Source organism: Callithrix jacchus, chromosome 17 (genome assembly GCF_049354715.1).
Source record: "Callithrix jacchus isolate 240 chromosome 17, calJac240_pri, whole genome shotgun sequence".
Lineage (NCBI taxonomy): Eukaryota > Metazoa > Chordata > Mammalia > Primates > Cebidae > Callithrix > Callithrix jacchus.
Window position 1 is genome coordinate 49,836,671 of NC_133518.1, and position 26,788 is coordinate 49,863,458.

A 26,788-nucleotide genomic window follows, 5' to 3' on the forward strand; every position below is an offset into this window, starting at 1 on the left:
CTAGTGGGTTAGGTTGGGTCTTTGCAGCACTGGAGCTATGGAGTGTGTGTCAACAGCAAGCACTCTTGCTCAGCACAGAAAAGACTAGGAGAAGAGTGCTGCAGTGCTGGGAAGGAGGGGTGAGGCCCTGGACACATTGTGAACAGTGTTTTTTTAGCGCACCTGTGTGTTAGGCACTGTGCTGGGTGTGTTTCATGTATTATCTTGCAGGACACAGCCCTGCAAGTTAGATTTTACAGAAGAGGAGACTGAGGCTCAGAGGGCTTGAATAAATTACTCTAGGTCCTCAGTTAATAAGGGCAGAGCTGGGATGTGAGTCAAGGCCCATCTCATTCCAGATCTCAGACTTTCTCAACATCTTCATGTTGAAGCTAAAACTTTTACTTTAAACTGTCATAAGCAAGAGGAGCCTAGGGGACATGGCAACTAAAGGTACTCTGATATCCCGGATGGGATCTCGGAACAGAAATAACCATAAATTTTAGTTGATGATAATGTATCAATATTGGTTAGCTAATTGTGGCACATGTACCATACTAATGTGAAAGTGCTAATAATACAGGAAACTGGGGACAGCGCACACAGGAACTATTTATACTGTCTTAATAATGATTCTACAAATCTAAAACTCTCCTAAAATAAAGACTTATTTTTTAAACTTGCATTTTTGCCAGCAGCAGGAAGCAGTAGATAACCAACATTCCAAGGTGCAGCCTGTGTATAAGGCCTAGAGAGGCAGGATCCCAGGAAAGTTTCTCAAAATGAGAGGTCATTCTGGACTTTGAGTTCCCATCACCTGCATAACTTGAAATAGAGACATTAATTGCAGGTCTCTGATCATAGCCAAGGCCACCTTCCTAAATAAGCAAAAGGGCACTGAAGTCAGGCAGAGCACAGAGTTCTGGCAGCTACAAACTGCCATGAATTCCCAAGGCTGTCGCAGAGAAGTCTTGCTGGGTCTGCCTGTACCTCCCTGACAACGTGGCTTGGCCAAGCTGATGTCACTCCTTTTTCTCAACTGTTGCCACTAGAATGTAGTGGAAACAATGTATAAGACTTTCACTTCTGTTAAATTTATTCTTAGATATCTTATTCTTAGAAATACTACTATAAATGTAATTTTTTTATTTCATGTTCTGATTATTGTATATTGATCATATGTTTTGTCACCTTGCTGAACTTGCTTATTAGTCATAATAGTTTTTTAGTGGATTCCTTAGGATTTTTTATATACTACAAGATGATGGCATTTACAAATAGAGATAGTTAAGTTCTTTCTTTCCAATCTTGATGATTTTTATTTCATTTTCTTGCTTAAGTACTCTAGCTACAAGCTTCAGTACAATGCTGAATACAATTGGTGAGAACAAATATCCTTTCCTTGTTCCTGATCTTAGCAGGGAATGCATTCAACTTTCCACCATTAAACATTAAATATGATGTTAAGCTGTGTTTTTAAAACAAAAAGAAAATAGTTGCCCTTTATCAGATTGAGGAAATTCCTTTCTATGCCTCGTTTGTTGAATGTTTCCATCCTGAAAGAGTGTTAAATTTTTTCAAATGCTTGAAATGATCATGTGGTTTAGTCATTAATTCTATTAATATGGTATATTACACTGATATCCAGATATTAAACCAACTTTGCATTCCTGGGATAAATCTCATTGAGCCATAGTGTATACTCCTTCATATATGTTACTAGCTTCATTTTGCTAGTATTTCATTGAGTATTTTTCCCACAAGAATGTGACCCAGCAAGGTGGGGCCACAACTGTCCCACTCATCACATTATTCCTATTCCCTCTAGCAGTGCCAGGCACAGAGAGTGCTCAGTGAACCTCAACAAATGAATGAAAAAGTCAATCTATAAAACACAGGATCTCATGGATCTCCAAAGAGTTCACATTAGGAATAGTGACCATCATATCATCACAAATGTCTAAGTATGTGTAATCCACATAAACTGTAGAGTCAAGGGAGGTTATAAAAAACCCAAACTTAGAAGGAAGCTCTTGCTGAGTGAGGGGGCATTGGGTGGCTTGCTCCACTACAGTCTAGAGTGTCTCACTTTAGGTTTCAAACCAAGAGGCAGAAGCTTATGGGGATTTGGGGCCCTCTCTCCACATGCAGTTTCCCCCCAGCCTCTGTCATAAGCAAGAGGAACCTAAGGGGATACAGCATCTAAAGGTACTGTGGTCTCAGGCGGTGACATACGATCTAGGACTGCTGCGAACAAACATAAGACAGATGAGTGGGTATGTTGTAGAAACAGGGTCTTGTCTGCTGAGGTCTGGGTGGGGACTTGTGGGACCTGTAGCAGTCAAGCTTGTCCCTCTTGACAGGTATTATCTTAATACAATTTCTAAGCAGGTTTCTTAAGCTCATCCTGAGATCACAGCTATCAATCTAAACTCTGGGGGCTGGCATGAGGACTAAATGAGATAAAGAATGAAGACCCCCTTAGCATGATGCCTGGCATAGACTAAGTGTTCAGTAAATGAGAACATTGTTGTTTTATGCTAACTTTTATTATTTTTACAATTATTTTAGAAGGATGTTCACTGACAGCCAGACTCCATTGTAGCTTTATTTTATTCATAACTTTAAAAATCTGGCAGTCTCCGACAGTAGGTACCACTTGATTCAATCAAAGACCCAAGAGGGATGCTTCAAGACAAACAGGAAATAAAGCTTTTCATTGTCTCCCTCAATAAAGGCCCTGGGGGCTAGGGAAGTTGCCCTCCCTCTCACCCTTTGTTCCCCCACCACATTTCAGGCTGGCTATTGATGGCCACGGTAAGGACAGTCCACTCACAACACAAAGACCATGGCACAAGAGGGCACCATAGGAAGAAATCTGGGCACAGCCAGAGAGCTGAGGCAATAGCTCTGCCTGCCAGCTCTAAGAGGATCCCGGTTCTTCTCTCCTGTGTGGTGGGAACTCCTCTCAGGACTTTGGCACCAGACCTCCAGCTCCTCATCTCCTCCATACCCGCCTTATCAGAGCAGGGCAGAATCCACCAAGAATGTATTTGCTGGTCTTTTAGCAACCATTGTGCTTGCTGAGCCAGCCTCAGGCCCTTCCCTTCCAGGAAGTAGGGCAGCAGAGCCAACCAGGCCAGGGCTTTGGCTTGAGATACCGCCCAAGACCAACCAGCTATGCTCTCAGCCCAGGTGAGAGCTGGGCACCTTCTGTGGGACCATACCCCCCAGATCACCTCATAGACTCCTTACTAGTGATGTGGATTCCATTGCAGCCATTGCTGGAGTTGACTAAGACGTTGAAGGAAATTGAAAAGAACAGTTGGAAAAGTAGAAGGAGAACTGGGGGGATGTGAAGGGCTGTGGGGAAGGAGGGGGGAAGGAGGATGGGGCTGAAGAGGTCACAAGGTCTAGCAGTTGCAAGGTCACAAGTGGCTGTCTGGTGCAAACTTTCATAGCCAGAGAAACTGTTGAGGTTGTCTGTCCAAGGATATTCATTACAGAATTATTTGTAACGGGGAACCATAAAAAATAACTTCAAGGTGTAGCCCAGGAGAGAAATAAATAAATTGTGGTTCAGCCATGCACAGGTTAAAAAAAGCCTGTTAGCTTACAGGTTTTGTTTAGCTATGAAGGAGAAGGGGATTGTTTGCTAACATTAAAAAGATTGAGAAGTTTTATGAAAAAAAATTCCAGATGACCAGCTTCTCTTAAACATCAAAAACTCTGGCAACACTAGACCCTCATTTCCACTTGACATAACTCTGGCTGGAGCAAAAAGCAGCTGCGTCCTTCAGATGAGGAAGTCCCTCCAGGTGGCCAAGGTTTCTACCCAGCCAGTCACTCACGCAGTTTCATGTCAGTATCTGTCAGCTACGAGTACAGATCTTGTACACGTTCTTCCCTGAGCCTGGAACATTCTCCTCTTCACCCCCAACACTGTGCCCAGCCAAGTCCTTTGGATTCTTCAAAAATTAGCATTAATGTCACCTCTTCAGGGAAAATTTCCCCAACTACCACAGCCTGAGTTGGGTTATCTGGTTTCAGGTTCTCCTTGCATCCTTGTAAAACTCTTAACTACTGTCACTAAAGAAGTGTCTGTGACAGCTCTCCATTACAGAAGAAGTCCACTCAATGACTATAGAAAGAAATACAAAGTCACCATTAGAACACCAGATGCCCCTGAAGGCAAGATCCACCCATGGAAATTAAATTTAGTGGGTGAAAATTTAAGAACTATGATATTTACATAGTCTCAAAATATTTTCCCCAAAACAAATTTTTATTAATCACAAAGGGGAAAATATTAACTTGAGAGTAAAGAAACCTAGCAGATTTCAGTTTCACCAAGTGACCAAGGTTAACATCACCAGTAATAAGTTGTGTTGACATCATGTACCCCTGATAGGAGGCACTGAGAAAAGCACGTCACTTCTGTGGTATCCAACAGAAGGCATAATAACGTCATTCTAATCATGAGAAAACATCAGACAAACCCAAACTGAGGGACATTCTACAAACAAACTGCCCAGTACTCAGAAAAGCCTTAAGGTCATACAAGACAAGGAAAGACTGAGGAACTATCACAGATTGTAGAAGATGAAACAAGACAACCAAATTCAATGTGAGACACAGCATCAGACCCCAGAACCAGAAAAAAAAAAGCAGAAAAGAAAGTCCATACTGAATAGCATTATGCCAACATTAATATCTTGGTTTTCAGAGTTGTCATGCTTAGTTATGTGAGGTGTTAATCTTCAGGGAAGCTGGGTGAAAGGTATGTGAAAACTCTCTGCATCATTTTTGTAACTCTTCTCTAAGTCTGAAATGATCTCGAAATTGAAAAAAATAAAAAAGATATGTGTGTGATTATTTGCTAGATGCCTGTATCCCCTGGGAGCCTATAGGCTTCATAAGGATGAGGACAGGGACTGTGAATGCACTATCTTTTTTCTCATTGCATCCTGGCAATATAGAAAGTGCTTTGCACATAGTGGGTATTCAATATGTGCAGAATAAACAGATTCATAGCTATTGACACAGAAAAATGTCCTTGGCATATCATTAAGTAAAAAACCTAGGATACAAAACAGCACAGTGGGATCAACAGTATGATCCCATTTTTTGCTTTGGAAGAATCATACACCAGTATTTGTATAAATGAAAAGACTATACGGATTTAAAAATGAAATGTTGACAGTTATCACTGGAAGTTAAAGTTATGGGTATTTTTTTTTTTTCTTTTTACTTTGCTATATATGTATATATTTTGAGACAGAGTCTCACTCTATTGCCCAGGCCGGTGTGCAGTGGTGCGATCTCAGCTTACCACAACCTCCAGCTCCCCGGTTCAAGCGATTCTTATCTCAGCCTCCCTCCCAAGTAGCTGTGATAACAGGTGCCCGCCACCATGCCTAGTCAATTTTTGTACTTTTAGTAGAGATGGGGTTTTGACATGTTGGCCAGGCTGGTCTTGAACTCCTGGCCTCAAGTGATCTACCTGCCTCAGCCTCCCAGATTGCTGGGATTACAGGCATGAGCCACCATGCCCAGTCTACTTCACTATATTTTCTAAGTTTATTTAGATTTTCACAAGCTATTTTTATATGCAGAAAAAAAAGATGTACGTATATACACATACACAAAGAATGCCCTGAGCACTGCGCCTGGGTTCCTGTGTGTGTGCAGACCTGGAGTCAGAGCCCCGAGGGCTGGGCAGAAGATGCAGGTGTCTAAGCCCTGGAAATGGTGACCCAGCAGCATGGTGACTGTAGTCAGTGAAGGGGCGAGGTGCTAAAAGTGCAAGTTCATTATCCTCCACTTTTCAGCTTCTCCATTCAGCCAGCCAGTACTTTCCAAGCAAAATTCTGGACTCATGTATTAATTCCTCAAGCTGCCATAGCAAATGATCACAAACTAGGTGGCTCAATGCAGGAGCGTATTCTCTCCCAGGTCTGGAGGCCTGAAATCAAGGTGTTCACAGGGCCATGCTCCCTCTGAAGATGCTAAGGGGGAATTCTTCCTAGCTTCTGATGGTTCCTGGCAGTCCTTGGTATTCCCTGGCTTATAGCTGAATTGCTTCAATCTCTACCCTTGTCATCACATGACCTTCTTCCCTGTGCTCCTCTGTGTGACTGCATCCAAATCTCCCTCTCCTTTTTCTTATAAAGACATCAGTCATTGGATTTAGGGCTCACCCTAATCCTGTATGACCTCATCTCAACTTGATTACAACTGCAAAGACCCTATTTCTAAATAAGGTCACATTCACAGGGATCAGGGCTTAGGATCTGAGCATATTCTTCTGGGAAGAGACAATTCAACATACAACAACTAGGAACTACCCTCTGCCCATTTTCTATTACTGTGTAACAAACCACTTCAAAACAACCATTTTATTTGCTCATAATTCTCTAAGTCAGCAATTCGGGCTGGGCTCAGCTGAGAGATTCTCTTGCTAGTCTCCCCGAGCACATTCATGGGCTGCAGTCTTCTGCTGGCTTGACTGTGGGGCAAGGTCCAAGATGGTCATATTCATATGCCTGACACTTGGTGCTGGCTGTACTCAGTCAGTCTAGTGAGCCTCAACTGGGATGGTATTTGTCTACTCCACATGGCCTGTCATGCTCCATCAGCCTAGCCTAGGCATGTTCACATGTAGATGGGCAGAGGACAGTAGCAAAAGCTGCAAAGTCTCTTGAGGACTAGGCAGCTGCATTCTAGTGGTCAAAGCAAGTCACAGGCAAGCCCAAATTCAAGGGGTAGGGAAAGAGGCCCGACCTCTTCAAGGAAGAAGTAGCAGTTATGTTGCAAAGGGGCATGCACATAGGAATGGGAGGGGTAACTGAAGCCATCTTTGCAAACCATCTACCACAGACTTCATAGATAGGAAAAACAGATCTAGGCCTTGACCTTAAGAGGCAATTCTAGGCCGGGCACAGTGGCTCACACCTTTAATCCCAGCACTTTGGGAGGCTGAGACGGGAGTGATCACCCAAAGTCAGGAGTTCAAGACCAGCCTGGTCAACATGGTGAAACCCCATCTCTACTAAAAATACAATAATTAGCTGGGCGTGGTGGCAGGCACCTATAATCCCAGCTACTTGGGAGGCTGAGGCAGGAGAATTGTTTGAACCTGGGAGGCGGAGGTCACCGTGAACCAAAATCACACCATTGTACTCCAGTCTGGGGAGGACAAGAGCAAGACTCCATCTCAGAATAAAAAAGAAGCAGGTATAGCCCCCTGACTAAGAGGCACTGAAGCAAGTGCCATGTGTTAGAATAAAGGCACAGGAGAAAGCAGTGAATTCCCTGGTATGTGTGTCACAGAGCTAGTAAGAGATGAAAATTGAGCTGCTCACTTGCCCTCTAAGTCCCAAGTCAAGGACCTCTCATCTGTGCCTGGTTCTGGATAATGAACCCCATGTCCTGGGCCCTTAGGGCTCCAGACACAAGCTAAAATCATCATAGTTGAACCCTAAAGCAAGGATGGCATGGTCTCAAATCCCCAAAGAAGCAGTTATGTTCTCACGCTGACTGAGGCAAGAAAAGATTTCTCAACATGAGAGTTGGTGCAGAAGTGGGCTGAGTTAACCCTTGCCAGAGTCCCTTTTCCCCACCTCACAGACAAATACTTGCCCTCTCCTCCAGTGACTGCACAGGAGAGGTCTAGCTGCCCACACTTCTGTGGGAGGAAAACCTCCAAGAACATGTGCTAATATGCCATCAAAGGGTAGAACCCTGGCTGCATTTTTTTCACTTGTAACTTTGACCCTGTTTCTTCATCTGTGAGATGTGGGTTCATAGGGCCACAGTAAGAACCAGTGAGAATTATTTGCAAACACTCCAGAAATTGTGCCATTTTCTGTAAGGACATGTGTAGCTCTTGGCTCATTCATTTACTTACTTCTTCCTTCTTGTAACGTTTAACTCCATTTGTCTGCCCAGAGCAGCATCCTCCATCTCCCAGGATCCACTCTTCACTCTTTTCTGACCACGAGCTTTGAGTGGGAAATGTCATATTCCTGGATACCCTTTTCATAGTGATTGGTCCAAGGGTGAGCAATTAGCTCCAGTTGGGTCAGTCAGCATTCTTCCCTGACATTTATCAGTGTGAAAATGTAAAGAAGTAGCTTAGTTCACCTGCTGATTTGGAGCCAGAAAGCTCTGGAGCCATTTATGGTCAAGTCCTTCAGCATGGGGAGGAAATGGAGCGAGGGCAGAAGATGCAAGTGAATTCGGGTGTGGTGTCAGTCCTTGGTTCCAGCCATCTCTGAGGCCCATCTACACCCCGCTCTCCCTGCAGTTATGAGAACTTTCCCAAAGAAACTTCCTTTTGCCTAAACTTGTAACCGAAGGAGTCTTGACTAAGACAGCTGCTTTGTTGAATGTTTTTTGAGCAATTCCATCTGCCAAGCCCTGGAGATACAACAGAGAAGACATGGATCCTTTCCTCTGAAGTGTCAGAGTATCAGAGAAGACAACAGGCAGGTGATGGGGCTGCCACAGTCATAGCACAGAGGAGGCATGCTCCACTTTCCTTAGGGGAGTCCACCAACATCTCATAGGGGGATAAGGTGCCTATCCAGAGCCTTAGGTAAGACTCCCAAGTGGTGGTCGGAGGGGAACTGCAGGGCTGGGGGGAGTCCCAGGAGATTGTTTGTATGTGGGGGATGGACAAAGCCCTAACAGCTTGTATGTGTAAAGGCTCAGGATGTGGATTGACACAACCCTGCTGGGGAACTGAGCATTTCCAGGACTTTCAGGTTTTAGGTGGAGAAGGAGAAGAGTCAGACCAGAAGGATGTCATGGACCAGGCTTGAGAGCATGATAGTAGTGGGCAATTGCTGAGGAGCTGGGTGCAACCAGGGTCACTGCACTTGTAGGAAGAGGTGTACCAGGCGAGCTACAGGCACTGGGAAGGCTGCTTACAGCATGCTAAGCCAGTTACCTAGTTTCTACCTGTAGCCTTCACCCTGCACCTTGGGATACCCACCTGAAGGTAGTCAGCAGGAGCTCTGTCATGCAGACAAGCTCAGCCTTCTCTTGAAGCTGGTCCTGTCATCAGGACCATGGGGACAGGCCAGCCCCTCTGCACATCCAGCCTGCCCACCGAGCAGCAGGCACAGGCCAGTAGTCCCATGGTGGACTGGCTTTGCTGTCGGCACCATGCCCTCTGCTCCCGTGAGATCCTGGCGCAAGCTGCCCTGGCAATAAACATATTTGCTCACAATTTTAAAAGCAGCAGCGGCAACATGTAAGCCCTTTGGTTCATACTGGAGGAAAACAGAGCATTTAGAGGAGGAGGACCTCGTGGAGCCCTTCTCAACTGCACAGGACCAGAGGTATGCTCCTTCTAGAGATCACAGCCCTTCTTTCCCCCAGCAGTCCTTGAGTGACAGGCACCCTGCTAAGGGCTTGGTACACCAAGCAGAAGGGCCCCCCAGTCTAGGGGCAGCCCAGAGGTCGGCCTATGTGGTGCCTATGTGCGGGACACAAAAGCAGGCGGTCAGCTCAAGGCAAAGGGATTTCCTGGACACTTGTACCTAAAGCTGTGGTCAGAGATCAGTGAGCACCACAGAGGCCATCAGGAGGTGGTGCGAGCAGGTAAAGCAGCTGAGGTCAAATAGCTGGAGAGTTTTCAAAGGCTCAAATACATCTTCCCAGATGCTCTGCCAGATAGAATCCCATTTGCCCGCCATCCCCCACAGCACCTTCTTCTGCCTCCTGCAGTGACAGGTAACATGATTCTGTGAATTGTTTGCCCACTATGCTGTGAGGCTCTGAAGACAGGGCCTGGCTGGTTCACCCTGCAGCCCCAGCTCCAGCCTAGGCCTGATGTGGGACAGAGGCTGCAAATGAGTTGTTAGCGAATAAATGATCACTTGAGAAGCTTTCACTCACACCTCAGGGAGAGCTAGCAGTGCACGTTGAAGCCAGGACAGCCCCAGAGACTGGAGGAGAAGATCTCAGAAAAGGGCCACAGGACAAGCAGCAAACTCAGATCCAGAGAGCTTGATCTGAGACTAGCTCAGGGAGAGGGGAGGAACAAGCTGGAACAGGCTGCCTTGCCAGGAGTGTCCCAGTAGAGGAAGCCAAAAGCAGGGAGGACAGGGATGCAGGGAGGTGATAGGCCTGGAATGGGAGGAACTCGCAGGTGAGGGGGCTCAGGACAGAGAATAAGGACCCAGAGTCCCTCATAATCTCAGTCACAGGAAAGATCTCAGCACTGGCCTGGACATCTTCACAATGCCCATGGTGGCCAAGGCCCCACTCCTAGGCTCAGTGGACCCCCAGGAGTCGGGGTGGCTAGGACTCCCACTTGGGAAGGCTGGCTGAGGCAGCATCTGGCAGAACAGGGTGAACCCTGTGACCAGACTGGTGAATGTGAGGAGCCTGCAGGCTGAGAAGGAAATTGCTGGGCAGAGGCTATTACTGTGGTATCCTCAGCGACTTATCAGGAGTGTTGCATCTGGGCCCACTCAGTGGTACACTGGGTTGGCAGTGGAGAGGCGGGAGCTGTGGGACTGCAGGCAGGGCGTGGCTTCTAATCTGGATGGGGGTCAGAGCCACTTCATTGCTAGAACAGCAAGCAGAGGGGAAGTAGGACTTAGCTGGGTGCTGGGGTGGCCTTTGAGTACCATGTCCAAGCACTCAGGCACTCAGGACAGAGGGAAATGGAAAGTGACCCACCAGGTGGAGAATAGGAAAGGTGAGGCTGGAGGGGGATTGAGACCATCCAGGAGGGCTATATAGGCCAAGGCCAGAGTTGAATGCCATCCTGAGTACCTGCAGGGTGCCAGGGAAGGGTTGCAAGCAGGGAGTGGCAAGGTGAGATTAGCATTTCTGAAAGAGACAGACTCACCCTGTCTTCCCCACCGTCCTCCACTCCAAGGTCCACAGTGCTGTGCCCTGTGGTATTTCTTTGGCAGCTGTGTCCTTGAGCTCTCAGAAATGACCTACAGGAGGGCTGGGAGAGACAGACAGGGGTGGGAGTAGGCAAGCTGCCCATGAGCAGCTCCACCCTAGGGCCCCACTCCAGGAGACTCCCTGCTGTGCAGCGACCATGGCAGGGATCAGGCCCAGGCTTGTTTAGACCCCGAATCCCTGAGCATGGGAGGAAGTGTGGCCACTATGTCTTGGGCCTCACCCAGAATGAAGTACCCTTTAGGAGCCCATTGGCTTCTCAAGGCGTTGGGCCTGGCCTGCAAGCCTTCCCCACCTGCCTGGCCCTCCCAGCCCTGGCTTCTCGTTGGGCTGGTCTGGCCAAGCTGGAAGGCCCCAGGGCCACATTTTGAACCCAGCCCTCACCCGTACCTGCGTCAGTGCTGCTGCCCGCCTCCCACCTCGGGCTTAAGGAGAGGGCCCACCCTGCGCTCTGGCTCCTCACCAGCTATCTGGGACTCTCCCGTCCCCATTGCTTGTCAGACAGCCCGGGTTGGGCTGTGCTTCTGAGCCCCATCCTCCCCATCCCCACCACTGCCCAGCTCAGCATCTTCCAGGGATGCCCAGTTCCCAGGCCCTGCCTCAGGTAAGGGCCACATTGCCACTCCTTTGCACAGCTCCAGCTGGCAGAAAACAAAAATGTGCACAGGATAGGGGCTGGGATCCCTAACCCTTCCCCGCTTCTACAGGCACCCTGCCACCCCTCACTTGCTCCCTATGACCATGCCAAGCCATAGTCTATGGCACTTCCCCTGTACTCCTGGGAGAGAGATTTTTACTACGTGGGGACTTGGTGAGAGGTGATTCATCACTTTCAGCAACAGGATGATGCAATCTACAGCTTCATGTAGATTCCACCTTCATGTGAAGGGGGATACCAGGAGCAGGTCCAGGGCAATAGGGAACAGAGAATCACATGTCCAAACATTGTTTTCAGCCCCTTCTCTAACATTGTGCTGGGCACAGATGGAGGAACTCAAGCTGGCTAGAGGTAGACAATAGAAAGCTGATAATATGCAGAGCAGATGTTTATGAAGCAGGAAGCTGAGGTTCCTGCTTCATAAAGAGACCTGTGATCTAGGAGCAGCCAGAAAATCTCAGAGGAAGACCATCTCAGCTAAGGCCTACAGGTTGAGTTGGCCAGTTAAAGAAGTAGAGTGAGGCTAGAAGAAGGATGAGCCAGACTGACATAAGGGAGAGGAAGGCACAGGGAGGACAGCAGACATTCTACATGGCTAGTGAGTGGAGGGCCAAATGGTACAAGGCGGGCCTGGAGAGAGCCCAGGCTAGCATGGGCTTCAGGAAATGCCTACTGCCTGCAGGGCGCTTTTTGATGAGATGTCCATTGGCTGGATAGGGGGATGCGGCTCCTGCCAGGGTCCTAGGTATACAACCCAGAATAACGCCCTCTAAATGGCTCACTCCTGCCTCTGTCCCAGGAGCCCTGGACCATACTACATGGTTAGAACCACAAGAGTGTCCTCTGTGAGCTATTCTGTCCTCCCAGTACCCCAGCCAAACCAGCACTTTGCTTTCACTGACCACATAATAACTTATTTTGCAAATAGGCATCTGAGGTTCAGAGCAGCCAAGGAACTTGACTGAAGTCATGGGGCACATCAGAGGAGAAGGACATTCAAGGCTGTCCAATGCCAAAGCGCTGGGCACTGTTAATGGGTGTCACATGCTACACAAACAGGCACTTTTCTGCAGGACTTTTCAGAGCCTTTAATGTGCCAGTGGATGAGAGGCATGTATAACATGGAGAGACTCATTTTCTCCTTCTGTCCCTAATGGACTCCTTTCATCCCCAGTGGATCTGCTGTCTCCCAGGAGCCTACTCTGGGCCTGCTGTCTGAACTGTGGGGTCAGAGATGGGATTTTGGAGGCCTCCCTGCTCTATGCTCTTTGTATGTTGACTTTAGCACTGTCGTTTTTTGCTTTTCCATTTGCATTTAGGGAGACTGGCTTTTAATTGGAGGTTTACATGAGCTTGGGTGAAGGAGAATGGGGAAGCTAAGCTCCCCTGACCTCCAGCCTTCACAAAAGACTTCTTCATTCCATGAGCATTACCTGAGGCCTTGGATCACCTATGTTGATGTGTTGGTGGCTCAAGAAGGGACACTCCCAGATGAAAGAGCCGCTCTGGGTCACAAGGGTGCCAGGATGTTTTGGGAAGGCTTCCAGGAAGTGGTAGTGTTTTATTGTGAAGGAAAGTTGGGAAAAGAGAAAAGACAAGAGCAAAAGCATAAAGGAAGGAGCCACAGTTAAAGGAAGGGCAGGGATTATAGGGCCTGAGGCTTGGAAGAAGCCAAGAAAGGAAATCAGTGCTGGGGGTAGAGGCCTTGCAGGCAATGAGGAATTTGGACTGGGATCTAGGGGTGTCAGAACCATAGAAGGTACTTGAGACAGGGATGACTAAATCAAATTCACAACAATTCTAGCCTGGATTGACTGCCAGCAGAAAGGATTCCTGGCATTTCTTCCTCCTTGTGAACTTGTCTCACTCCTGCTGCAATGCACCAGCTCTGACCCAGCCCATGCCACCTCCTGCCTTGGCCTTCCTTCCCGCAGCCTCCTTGGCCTGGCATCTCTGTCATCTCTGCTCCTCTGCAAACTCCTGTGGACAGCCTCACATTGCCCTCTCTGAGAACCTTGCACCAGACTCTTTCCATTGTTCCTGTGCTCACAGCCAGCTGCTGTGTCCACCATATTTCTGCTTACCAGGGACTGTCACCAGTGCCTTTACAGAAAGGGCTGGGGCACCAAGAAGTGGCTGGGCCACCAAAAAAAATATTGGCAGGTGCCCTCCTACTCCAGAGAATACAGGATGGTGCTCTTTCCTTAGCGCAGTCTGCTCTCTATCCCATCTTTCCTGGAGCCCATCCCTGGTCTTTGGGAAAGGGACAGGTTCAACCAAACCAGAGACTAGTCCTCAGAGTTACCCTGACCAACGTACTGAATGCTGATTTCACTCCCAATAGGCAGGTGCCAAAAGCTGCCTGGAGGAGAGTGTAGCAACAGAAGAAAGGGGCCTGACTGGGGCATTAGCCCACAACAATCTGCCACCCCCACCCCGTCCTTGGGACTGTGAGAGATCCAGATGTCTAGTCTAAGCCTGCTGTTATCTGTGCTCTCCGGGCCAGGCTGGGACAGGACTGGCTACCTCCAGGGCTCTGACTGACACATCTTTTCTTTGATGGGCTAATTCTTTGATGTGGTTGTCCTTGGTTGTCTGAGTAGTGACTTTTCCCATCTCTGCTGGGATCCTGGGGATGGGGTCACTGTGGTCAGCTCATGACAAGCACTGCCCCCTCAAAATACCTGGCATGCTGTAACATGCTCTTCTTGGAATTCTCTCTCCCTTGGCTTCCATGAAGGGTCAGAAGCTTCAGAATCTCGTGAATCTGCTGTTTAACTCCCTGCTGGCATGTTAGGTATTTTTACAATTGTTCTGAAATCCCATTATCTCAGCCTTCTGAACAGGCTCAGTGTCTCGTGCTGACTGAATACGTGACTGGCCACCAATCCTCCCCTGCCGGCCTCACTTGTGGGGATGCCAGAGAGCCCTGGGCTGCGGGCTTTCCGAAGCCTGCTCCTCTGACTTCAACGCGCTCTCTTCTCCTGAGGCCAGGACCGTGGGAAAAGCACAGTGATCGCAAAAATAGAACGGAATGGTCTTGGCCACATTGGATAATTGTAAACAGTGAATGATGTTTCAAAGAAAAACAAAAGTAAAAATTATAGCGTTGATGAGCTGGGAGAAGCTCAGTTAATTTCACTCATTCTCGGTAGCCAGCACTTCCCACAGGTGTCATTTTACACTCACCGGTGTTATTATTGTTATTATTTGCTTAATTCATTCAAGCAAATAATATTTCAGTATTTCAATAAATATTTATTTATTAAGTACCCCTTTACTTATTCTAGATGCTTGAGCTACATCCATCATCAAAGCAAAATCCCTGTCCTCCAGGGGCTTACATTCCAGAGAATTGGTGGGGGAGGTAGAGGACAATGGACTCAGAAAACAATGGACTCAGAAATCTCAAAGAGACAGAGAATGTTAACGGTGGTAAGTGCTAACGAGCAGAAGCCTAAGAGCAGGTAAGGCATTGCTGGGGTGTCGGGGAAGGCTGTGGTTCTCCACAGAGTGAGCAGAGGCAACCTCTGCGGGGAACATTCCAGAAGGAGCAACTAGCAGAGGCCTGTGGGAGGAACAGGCTGGAGCCAGGTAGCTGGAGCAGGGCAGAGGGGAGTGCAGGGAGAGTAGGTTGGGGAGGTACCAGTCTGGTCACTGGCTCACTGTAAGGCCTTGGGCTTTTAAGAGAATGAAATGGGAGCAGGGAATGGGAGTGGTGCCCTGTGAGAGCCCCAGGAAGGCAGGGTCTGCAACCTAATGCCTAGGACAGGGCATGGCACCTGGCAAGAACATAAAAATTCCACTGGAATGAATGAACGAATTCATGAATTCCAGTGGGAGACTGTGCCTACACTTCCCTAGAGAGATCGGACTGGAGGTACATTTGGACAAATCTACTTCCAATCTGGTCCTTGCATCTGAACCAGAGCTTCATATCCTTATCAGCTGGAGAGCTTTTCTAACTCATCATACCCAGACAACCTCCCCAAAAGTCTTAATTATAAGGCTGGATGGAGGAGGGTCCTGAGAGGGGCCCCCATGAGTATGTGATTCTCACGTGTGCCCTCTCCCTAGTGAGAAACATCGGTCTCGGCTATTTCCAACACGTGGCATCGTATCCAGCCCCAGGGCACACATTTAATGAATGAACAAATGTTTGTTGACTGAATTCATGGGCATTTAAATGATAAACAGGGCTAATTGCCTTTTTTCAATTTTCAACTCAGATGTCTGAGATTGCATAAAGAAACAGCATTCCAGAGAGCATGGGAATGGGAAGGCTCAAGCCTTGTTACCTCTGTCCCTCCACCCGCATCCCCCAGAAACCTGCCATTCCCTATTATCAGGGTCTCCTGTGCTTCTTTGACTTTGATCATATCCGCCCTGAACAAGAGGTAACATGGGGAGTTTAGGGATTCTGAAAGCAACTCAATGTATTTCTCCAGAACTCCAAGCCAGCAGAGCCTCTCCTCAGATGAGATGGCTGCTGACGAATGAGGCTGTACCACTAGACGACCCAATGCTCCCAAAGAAAAAGGTTCATGAGCCTGGAGAGCCAAGGAGTGGGGTGTCCCAAGGGACAAAGGGAGGGGCTCTTTCCATGCAGGAGGGGCCCGCCCACATTCCAGGGTCAGGGATGAAATTCTGCTGCAGGAAATGCTGGGGTTTTGAGGACAGTCCTGCCACTCCTTCCCTTCTCACTGCCTGGCCCAGCTTCCCTTCTGTGGAGCCTGGGGCTCTAGCTTAGGGTGTCTGGGTCTCACAGATTCCTGGCCTCTTGCTTGCAGGTGCTGGCTGCCAGAAATTTCTGCATATCAACAGTAAAGAGCTCCTTATTATCTCGACATACTTGGAATAAGCACAGCCGTTTTTTTTTTCCTCTTCCCAGAATTTAATAAAGGCCAGAAATTCCACAGGGCATCTGACTCAACTTCTATCTTCTCTTTTCTCTTGTTTCTGACCCCCCTCCCCAACACCATAACCTTGAAAGGGCAGGATCGGATGCTCCATAGCCAGGCATGAAGCTGCTGCTGCACCTAGTGCCCAGGAGTCCCCTGACCTCTTTCAGGCCAGGGTCCACCTGCACACCCCACCGAGGGGTCAACTTTGTACTCAGGAGACTGGGAAGTGAGCAGGGGAGGGCCTACCTAGGACAGAAGTCAGGCAGCCAGGGTTCATATCTGCTTCTCCACTTATCTACTATTGGCAAAGGAGTTACCTTCTCCGAGACTCAGTTTTCTCACACCTAAAAGACCTGTGTCAAAAGTTTCTTCCTCTTAGAGTGGATGTAAGGATTGAATGGGTAATGTGCAGAGAGCACTTCATAAACAATAGCTAATGACTGCATCTTCATTAATGTGGAGCACTTGCCCTCTTCCAACTACTGCGGAAGGATCCAGGATCCTGAACTAAATTAGATATGTGCCAGGCCCGCAGAGACCACCCCGGCAAGGAGACAGACAAGGAAACAGGAGGCTTTGGGTTTTGCATGATTAAATGCGTGATTCAATTAAATGTGTGATTCAAGATAGAGAGGAAGGTGGGATTAACCCTTTACAAAGAGTTCAAGACAGTTTCACAGAGGAAAGGGACCCCTAAAACGGCTGTCAAGGTTGAATAGGAGTCCTTCGGACAAACAAGGGAGAGAGGACATCACAGGGCATCACATCAGAGGGGAGGAGAGGGGAGGTGAGGGGAGAGGAGGGAAGGGAGGGGAGGGAGGGGAGGGGAGGAGAGGGGAGAGAAGGGAGGGGAGGGAAGGGGAAGGGAAGGAAGGGAAGGGAAGAGAGGGGAAGGGAAGGGAAGTGAAGGTTCACTTGCCATTGGTCATGTCAATTGTCCACCAGTGGCATCTGACTCAGGCCTGGGGAAGCTTAGATCTAGCTAGTGGTAAGAGGGTCTGATTTGGGAGGGATTCGGAACATGTTGATCAAAAGATATAAAATTTCAGTTAGGAGGAATAAGCTCAAGAGACCTATTGTACACTATGGTGAGTACAATAAGAATGTTTTGTATACAGGAAAATTGCTGAGAGTGGATTTTACATGTTTCCCCTCCGCCCCTCCCTACCAACACAATGATTAGTATGAGCTAAGGCATATGTTCATTAGCTCTACTTGGTCATTCCACAATGTAAACGTATTTCCAAACACCATGTTGTTTACCACAAATATATACAATTTGTATTTGTCAATACAAAAAAATTTTTTAAAAAAGAAAGCTTGAGCCAGGCCATGGCAGCAGAGACAGGACAGGGGTCTGCTCAGTGTGGTATCAGTCAGGGAGGCTCCCAAACTCCTGCTTCAACCTCCAAGGCTTTTGTGACTTTGCCTGGGCGGGCAATGCACAACACTGTGGCTGCTCTGAGAGCGAGGACCAGCCCAGCCTCCCCCTGTCAAGCCCACCCAGACCATCTCATCATTAGCACCCCCCCTCATCCACAGCTCTGCTTAGAGCAGAAACAGGCCAATACACCTCCCCTAGAGCAAAAGGGATTTAAGCAGACCCAAGGATGATTCAGTTGTGGAATCCTCTGTGGGCAAGTGGGTTCTGCGGTATTAGTGAAAAATATGTAGAGGAAGAGAGGAGGAAGAAAGGAAGGCAAGAAGGGAAGAAATGCACAATCAGATTCATCTTCACAAGAATTTTGTAAAGCAGGAATTGCTGTACCCATTTTACAGATGGAAAACCAATTGCATTAAGCTACCTGTCAAGATTGTTTCTAGTAAGAAATAGATCTAAGCTACTAGTCCAGCTCTGTCTGACTATAAAGCTGCTTTCTTTTTGAAGAATAAGGTTCTTAATGATACCACGGTAGCAGAGCAACTGGTTTCTTTTTTTTTTTTTTTTTTTTTTTTTGAGATGGAGTCTTGCTAAAGTACAGTGGTGTGATCTTGGCTCACTGCAACCTCCACCTCCTGGGTTCAAGCTATTCTACTGCCTCCGCCTCTTGGGTAGCTGGGATTATATGAGCATACCACCATGCCCAGCTAAGTTTTGTATTTTTATTATAGACGGGGGGGGTTTCACTATGTTGGCCAGGATGGTCTCGATCTCCTGACCTCATGATCCACCCACTCTGGTCTCCCAAAGTGCCAGGATTACAGGCGTGAGCCACCGCACCTGGCCACAACTATTGTTTTTTAAATCCCCTTCCAGTCTTCTCTTGTTCAGGTGACATAAAGGCATATATCTTCCTTTTGTTCACTTAATATTATATCATAAACACTTGCAATATTGCTAAATAGTCTTTGTACTAATCACTTTGACATAATATTCCACCCTGTGGACATACAGTGACTCAGTCATCACTAAATATTTAGGTGGTTTCACTGTCTCAGTATTATAAATCCTCCCTGCCCCCACCCTTCCTCTGTCAGGCTCCCCTGACATGAGTCAGAGCTCCAACTTGCCTGGTGTTTGGAAGGTTATGTAGGTCACTGGGACCTGATTATGCCTGCCATAGTGCACCAAGGCATTCTAGCGTTTCTCGGAAGGCTGAAGCTACTGAGAAAGTTAAGTCCTCTTCCTCTTCCTCTTCCTTCCCTCTGCCAGGCTTGGCATGCACTCCCCCTGCCACTGCCTCCACCCACTCAGGACACAAAATTAGAGCTGGTGCAAACTGGAGATGCCAAAGGCTGGTTGAGGTGGGTTTGGGTGCTTGCAGCTGGTGAAAGCAGCCCCATGCCCAGACATCTCAGGAGCCAAACTCCCAGGTGACCCCAAGGACTGGCCAGCAATGAGTCCAGCACTGGGATGGGACACAGATCCCTTCAAAGAGCCCGCAGCGTCACTTGGTCCCCATTTCCTTGAGAAGCCCCTTCCGGAGAGTTTTCTGTGTTCTGCCCCCTTAAGGAACATGGCCACATCCCAAACTAACTCCCCAGCAGCTCCAGGCTGGACTGTGGAAGCAGAAACCCTCCTGGCAGGCAAGCAGACAGAACAACCGCCTAAGGTGAATGACCCAACAGCACATTTTCAGGATGCTTCTCTGTTTTATCTGTTTGCAAAGCAGATATTTGGGGAGGTTGGGCTCAGAATTGCTTCATGGTTGCCAGTCACATGGGAAATGGTTCGCATTCTTCACATAGTTGGAGGGCTGTGAAGCAACAGAGAGGACTACTCCGAGGCCTCTCGGGACAGAGGAAGATGAGCCACTATCTCGGCATTCCTCTCTCCTTGGATAGGTTCTGGTGTGGGACACGCTGAACGTTCTTTCCAGGAGGGCAGGGCGGTGGGATGTCTCTAGAGGGGCTCTGTGGAGAGAGTCATCACATTACTTATGTAATCCAGGGCTTCAAGTACTTTCAAGGGTCATGTTATTCCTGCCCCTGCCCGGAGAAACACACACTCAGTGCCAGCAGAAATGGGTTTCTCAGAGGCCCGGAAAGCATTAATGCCAAAGGTGTTCTCTGGCCAGTGGTTTTCCATTTCTTCTGGGTATGTTGCTGTTTGCATTTTTTTCTTTTAAGAAAGAATATGTATCATTTAAAAGCAAAATCCCTAAAGATATTTTTGAATTAATAACTAAATGAAAAAGCCTCAAGAGCCAGAGCATTTTATCTCCCACCTTGATCGTAAACCCCCGAGTGGAGCAATCTTTCTTGTCAGAAAATCATGTCAACCCTCTTTCCTCTTTCCTGCAGCCGATCAGATGCCTGCTGCACTGCTGAAGAGGAGGCAGAGTCGTGGCCTCCAGGAGGGGCTCAAACTGTGACTGGTGCATGTACACCATTAGACGCACTGGCTGGGGGCCAGCAGCCCCACCTACAGAATTCCCTGAAATGAGGAATGGCATTCCTGAGACCACTCAGCAAAGACTGCCTCAAAAGGGGAGCTGGATTTTATTCAGGTCCTACTCAATGGCAGGAAATACAGCAAGAGAAAAATCCCCTTCCGGCTCCACATCTGTGACCGGCACATAGGTCCCCTGCCCAGCGGGTGTGTGTAGATGTGCCCTCAGGAAGCTCAGCCCTAGGCCCTCTGGAAATGCCCATAGCTGGGCCACACGGAATTGTCCACTGCTTCCTCAGAGCTCCAGGAAAGCGCCAGAAGAGGGGCACTGAGGCAGAGGAAAAGCCAAACAGCCTGTGGCTCGGGGGACTACCTTGTGACTGCCTGAATGCAAAGCAGGCAAAGAAATCCTCCTGGGAACCTGAGGCCAGGGGTGTGAGTGGGATTTAAGAGATAGCGTGAGAGGCTTGCCTTGGAAGTGTCAGAGCCCAACAGGCGTGAGCTGGAGGCCTGGCAGGAGAGCACTCTCACCATCTGACCATCCTGGAAAGCTGTTAAAGTCCCAGTGCCCACGCCACACCCCACGACAATCCAGTCAAACTCTTTGGAGGTGGGACCCAGGTATTTGTATTTCTAAACATTTCCAGGTAATTAAAATATTCAGCCAGCCTTGAGAACCGGTGCTTTGAAGAGATATCTGATGCATCCCAGGCTCATCAAACAAAATAAGTAGAGCTCCTCCTGAGTGATTCATTAAGCCACCTTCTCTCTAGAGGCCGTCTTCGCTCCTCTAGTCTCTCCAAATCCCTGCTGTTCCCCCACATCCATGTCCATCACCACCTCCTGATGGGAGCCCTCCATGGCTGCCCCAGTTGCAGAGACTGCCTTTCTCCAAGGGCCCCTGTCAATGAGGACCTGCATAGCCATACGTGTCCATCAGTGACAGGTGTTCGCCCGTCCAGTTGAGCAATCCATTCCCATGGGGGCAGGTACGATGTTGTCCATCATGCTTTCTCACAACCTGCTGACCTACCACCTACCACAATGCACTGCCCACAGTATATGCTCAATTAGTGTTTTCTGGCTGACTTACATCCTAGCACATTTCAACATTCAAGCAATCTTGGTAAGAGAGTTAAAAGAATGTCTAATACAAATTAGTGGTTTTGTTGGTGATCAGTGATTGTGGTCCTAGAGATATGTATGATAGGAATGGTATAAGAAGAATGGCCAAGAAATGTTTCTCAGGCTGTCTCTCAAGATGGTACGTGTAACCCATACAACCTAACCCTCACGTGGTCCAGTCTCTGCACTGAAATCTTCAAAGATGTGGTAGTTCTACAGGGCAGTAGGCAATGAAAGGTATTTTCTAATTAAAAGCACTTCAAATATTTACTACAGTTTCTTCAGGAAACTCAAACGTGGCAAACCAAACACATGCATTTATATCTACTGAGGAGCCTTGAGGGGTGGGGAGAAACAGGAAGGTATTCCCGCCAGTGAGACTAGCAGTGATGGGGACAGAGGGACACAGAGCCCCCCTGGTTTTCAGAATGGCAAGAGCTCTTATGAGTGTGGAGCATAAGGAGGAAAGGATGGGGTAGTTAAAAGAGACTGAAAAGGAGCCAGTATACAAAGAGGCTTGAGTCACGGGCCAAGGCGGTGGATTCCAGGTTTTACCATCCAAAGCCTACAGCTAAGAAGTGGTGTCATCAGGTCACTCTGGCAACATGCAGAGGGCAGGAGACCTGTCAGGACACTAGAGCAGAGGTGGGGAGAAAGGACCAGGCAGAGAAGGGCTGGGAGATGTGGGCCAGCCACCACCAGGTCCACCTGCCACTGCCAAATAAGATGCTTCTATGCCCCGTTCCCTGTGTGGTGTGTTCTCAGGCCTGGGGCTGGCATCAAAGGTGCTCCCACACATCTTACCCAATTCATGCTTCGACCCAGTGGTAACTGGCCACTCCATGCCACTCCTCCAGGTCCTGAGCTGAGGTCACATTCCCCCTGGTTACTGGGAGGGCCAAACTCAGCTGCCTTTACACACAGGCCAACATTTTCACTTTATGTCCAAGCCAAAGGACATGTATAGCCACCACCAGATAGAAAACAAACAAATCTTTAGGCTCAGACAGTATGAAATATATTTCAGTGACTTTTAAAAAGAATGTATGTCCATTTTTATCAAAAGAACTTCAAAGTCTGGGCTGCTTGTGTTTTCCAGGAAGCTGATGTTGAGATGGAGTTAGGAATATAAGATTAAGAAGGGCAAGAGTAACACCTGTGAATGAAATCGGGCAAAAGCAAGTGTGCAGTTCTCAGACCTGCACACCTGACTCTGCCAGTCACCCAGGGAGCTAGACCAAAAACAGCCCACTAGAGGACTCCCATATTGGATATGTGGAAACAGTGGAACAGCTGGGCCCTGGTACCACCATCTTGCTCAGTCATTGGCCAGGGACACTCAAAGAAAATAATAAACTTGGTCCAAAAGCTAAGTAGGCCCTGTAGGAGCCAACAGTGGTAGGCTGCCCACTGAGCACAGCTTGCAGCTGGGCAGTCCTTTACTGGGGCAATTTGTCTTCTGTTGGGCACATCTTGGAGCAGTGTATCTGGGCAACGCACCCTTGTGTCTGTGATGAAGTCCTCCCTCCTCCCAGCCTCCAGACTCAGTGGGCCACACTTGGCATATTTGAGCCCTCTGTGCCTGTCCCCATAAGGGGCCCTCCTCACTATCCCTATCACCTTCCTTCCTTGATGCCTCACCAGGGAGAGGGTACCTCTTTCCAGCGATCTGCTCTGTCTTCTCCCTACCTTCAGTTCCCAACACTGAAGCCCCTTTCTTTTGTTTCTCTCCTCTTAATACTTTGTCCAAAACCCATCTCCAGCAAAATCAAAAGATAAATGACTAGCTAGGCAAATATCTGTACCTTTTGAACCACTAAAGGCTAATCTTCCTAAGACATAAAAAGCTCAATACAAGTCACAGATATAACCAAACTGAAAAAGGGAGCACAAGATATGAAAGGCCAGTTTATGGAAAGGAAGTCCAAAAGACCCTTAGATGAAAAGACACTCAACCTGACTCACAGTACAAGAAATTCAAGTTTGGCAAGGCATGGTGGCTCATGCCTGTAATCCCAGCACTTTGGGAAGCTAAGGCGAGAAGATCACGAGGTCGAGTTCAAGACCAGCCTGACCAACATGGTGAAACCCAGTCTCTACTAAAAATACAAAAATTAGCCAGGTGTGGTGGTGGGTGCCTGTAATCCCAGCTACTCAGGAGGCTGAGGCAGAAGAATCTCTTGAACCAAGGAGGGAGAGGCTGCAGTGAGCCAAGATCACGCCACTGTACCAGCCTGGGCGACAGAACAAGACTCCATCTCAAAAAAAAAAAAAAAAGAAAGAAATTCAAGTCAAACTACAGCGAGACACCATTTTGCCTATCAGATTGGCAGAGATCAAAAAGTTTGATTCAGCGCAGTGTTGGCAGGGAAACAAGCAGGCTCGCAGGCTGCTGGTGGGAATGTGAATTGGTAAGGCCATGCGGAGGACAGTTTGGCAGTGTCTAAGTTACTAATTCCCATGACCTTCAAAAGGCAGTCAAATGTAATGGTTAGCACACAGACTGGAGTCAGAACACCTCGATTTGAATTCCAGCTCTACAAGTCCTTTACCTTCTCTGTACCTCAGTTTTTCTCATCTGTAAAAATGGAATGATAATAGTATCTCCCTCAGGAGATTGTTGCAAGGATTAAAATACATTAATTATTATAAAGTACTTACAACAATTCCCAGCTCTTAGTAAATGCCCATGCAGATGTCAACTATCATTATTATTAATTGACCTTGCAATTCCACTACTAGGAATTTATCCTACAGATATGCTTGCACATGTGTTAAATGAGTACACGACGTTATTCATCGCAGCACTGATGCAATTGAGGAGAAGACTGGAAACAATCCAAATGTCCATGAACAGGCTAAGTTGGCCATGGCGCATGTGTATAATGCATTAGGGAGGAGACCTAGTGTAATGGGGATACAAAAAATAATAATAATAATGCAGAAGTTCTTTAGTCCTATCCAGTAGGTGCAGAGCGCTCCTACACATTTTTAAATAAAGAGACTAGCACAAACACAAGTCCACATTCCCTTATCCACAATTATAAGTTCAAAAATCTCCAAAGAACACAATTAAAAAATAAATAAATGACACAAACACATTTGGTAGCAAAACCTTGCTGAAGTGAACTGACTTAGGGAAGATTATGGCTTTATTTATTTTACTTGGTGCAGAAATACTTGTGTGTTTTATCACATACTCTGCTGGGAGTGTGACAGAATACACACACTACCTTTCAACACTCCTTGACTTCGCAATTCCAGAATACACCTGCCCCCAAGGGTTCCAGATAAGGGATTGTGGGCTGTAAGTTTTTTGTTTTTTTTTTTGCATTAAAATGTCTCTTGAAGTATAGACAAGAAACTAGCACCTGTGGCCTCTAAAAAAGGGCAACCAAACTGGGAGGGGGAATTTCGCTGTATTTCAATCCAAACATTTTAAAGTAGATGGAGATTTCATTCCATCCAAAGATATTTTATTGTATATATTTTATATGGAATAAAATATCCGTATACACACATTTTTCCCAGAGCTTTTCCTGATTAATCTGTTGCAAGTGGAACCTCCTCTTGGTCACTGATCCTTGGTGAACTCAAACTAGCAAAACATACATATACACACATAGATTTAAATAATGTAAATACTTTTCCTTATCTTGCTTTTCTTATTCATAAATATCCAATTAAAATTAATCACTGGTTTACCTCTATTTCATTCTCTTTAATAGGTGCATAACATTCCTAAGTATGAACGCACCATAATTTATTCAGCATTCACTTTAATTCCAACTTTTGGACACTATGAACAATAAATAAATAAACGAAGACTGTTTTAGATGTCCTCAGTGCTGGGCTGTCCTGAAGCCTGACCCACCCTCTCGCTGGCACTGGCTGTGCCAGGCTGCCTGGGAACTTGGATCTGGGAAGCAGAGCTTGAGGGTTGGGGCAGGTGGGACAAAAGCCTCATCTCTGACTCAGTGTGCTGCTCTAGGCTCGGTGGTGAGGCCTCCTCCCTAGAAAAGTGGAGATAATGAGAGTGACTCAGTGGCGAGAACTCAGATGGGCCAATTGGTGGGAAAGGCAGGTCTCCTCATCAGCCTTCCGTGCACCTTTCCCCAGGAAGGGGCAAGAGCCACCCCTCGGACTCTTCCTCAGCCACATCTCCCCAGCAGAGCCTGAGAGTGAGGGTGTCAGATTCCAGAATCTAAGGATTTAAGTGTCCATCAAGTACTCAGTAAAGTAAATGGGGCAAGACCCATAGCAGGACAAGTGGTGGGGAGACTCCAGAGCACGTGGCATAAAGGAAAGAATCTAAAGGCTTTCTGCAGGAAGAAACAGGTCATGGACAAGGAAACAGGATTCAGACTGGGGAGGGCAGTAGGTTTGATCTGAGGAGGTGGGCAAACTCAGGAATTCATTTTATAAAGTATTAAAATTTTTCTTTCTTTCTTTTCCTTTTTTTTTTTTTTTTTTGAGATGGAATTTTGATCTGTCACCCAGGCTGGAGTGCAGTGGCACGATCTTGGCTCACTACAACCTCCACCTCCCGGGTTCAAGTGATTCTCCTGCCTCAGCCTCCTGGGTAGCTGGGATTGCAGGTGTGCACCATCATACCCAGCTAATTTTTGTATTTCTAGTAGAGACTGGGTTTCACCATGTTGGCCAGGCTGGTCTTGAACTCCTGACCTCAGGTGATCCGCCTGCCTCAGCCTCCCAAAGTGCTGGGATTACAGGCATGAGCCACCGCGCCTGGTGTAAAGCATTAAAATTTTTCAAGTGTGGTATGGGCAATTGAATATAGAAGTCTGAAATATGAGGGGATTACTGCAATTTTTCCTTTTTTTTTTTTTTGAGACAGAGTTTCGCTCTTGTTTCCCAGGCTGGAGTGCAATGACAAGCTCGGCTCACCACAACCTCCGCCTCTTGGGTTCAGGCAATTCTCCTGCCTCAACCTCCTGAGTAGCTGGGATTACAGGCACGCACCACCATGCCCAGCTAATTTTTTGTATTTTTAGTAGAGATGGGGTTTCACCATGTTGACCAGGATGGTCTCGATCTCTTGACCCTGTGATCCACCCACCTCGGCCTCCCAAAGTGCTGGGATTACAGGCATGAGCCACAGCGCCCGGCCCTTCTTTTTTTTTTTTTGTAGGACTCCCCTTCCCCATAACCTGTGTATTATAATAACCTACTGCATATCCTTCCATACTTTTCTCTAAGCCTACATATACAAATGTATATGAACATATAAACACACACAAACATAGCCATATGTATACACATAATTTGCATACATGTATACATATATCCACATATATAAATATATAATAATACATATTCACATATATGATATACATACAT

The 26,788-nt window shown here is 47.4% G+C and overlaps 1 long non-coding RNA gene across 2 annotated transcripts; it reads right to left on the bottom strand.

The window, feature by feature from the left end:
• Nucleotides 1-2,509: 2,509 nt before the first annotated feature.
• LOC103788839 (uncharacterized) lies at nt 2,510-10,873 on the bottom strand. Of its 2 annotated transcripts, XR_614867.5 has the most exons (4): nt 10,847-10,873; nt 8,978-9,188; nt 7,889-8,400; nt 2,510-4,120 (listed from the first exon to the last, which is right to left on the bottom strand). It is a non-coding gene; the product is annotated as an uncharacterized LOC103788839 (long non-coding RNA). The 2 variants fall into 2 exon arrangements; XR_004735928.3 differs by lacking the exon at nt 2,510-4,120 and having other exon boundaries at nt 5,209-8,400; nt 8,978-9,183.
• Between the last annotated feature and the right edge of the window lie 15,915 nt (nt 10,874-26,788).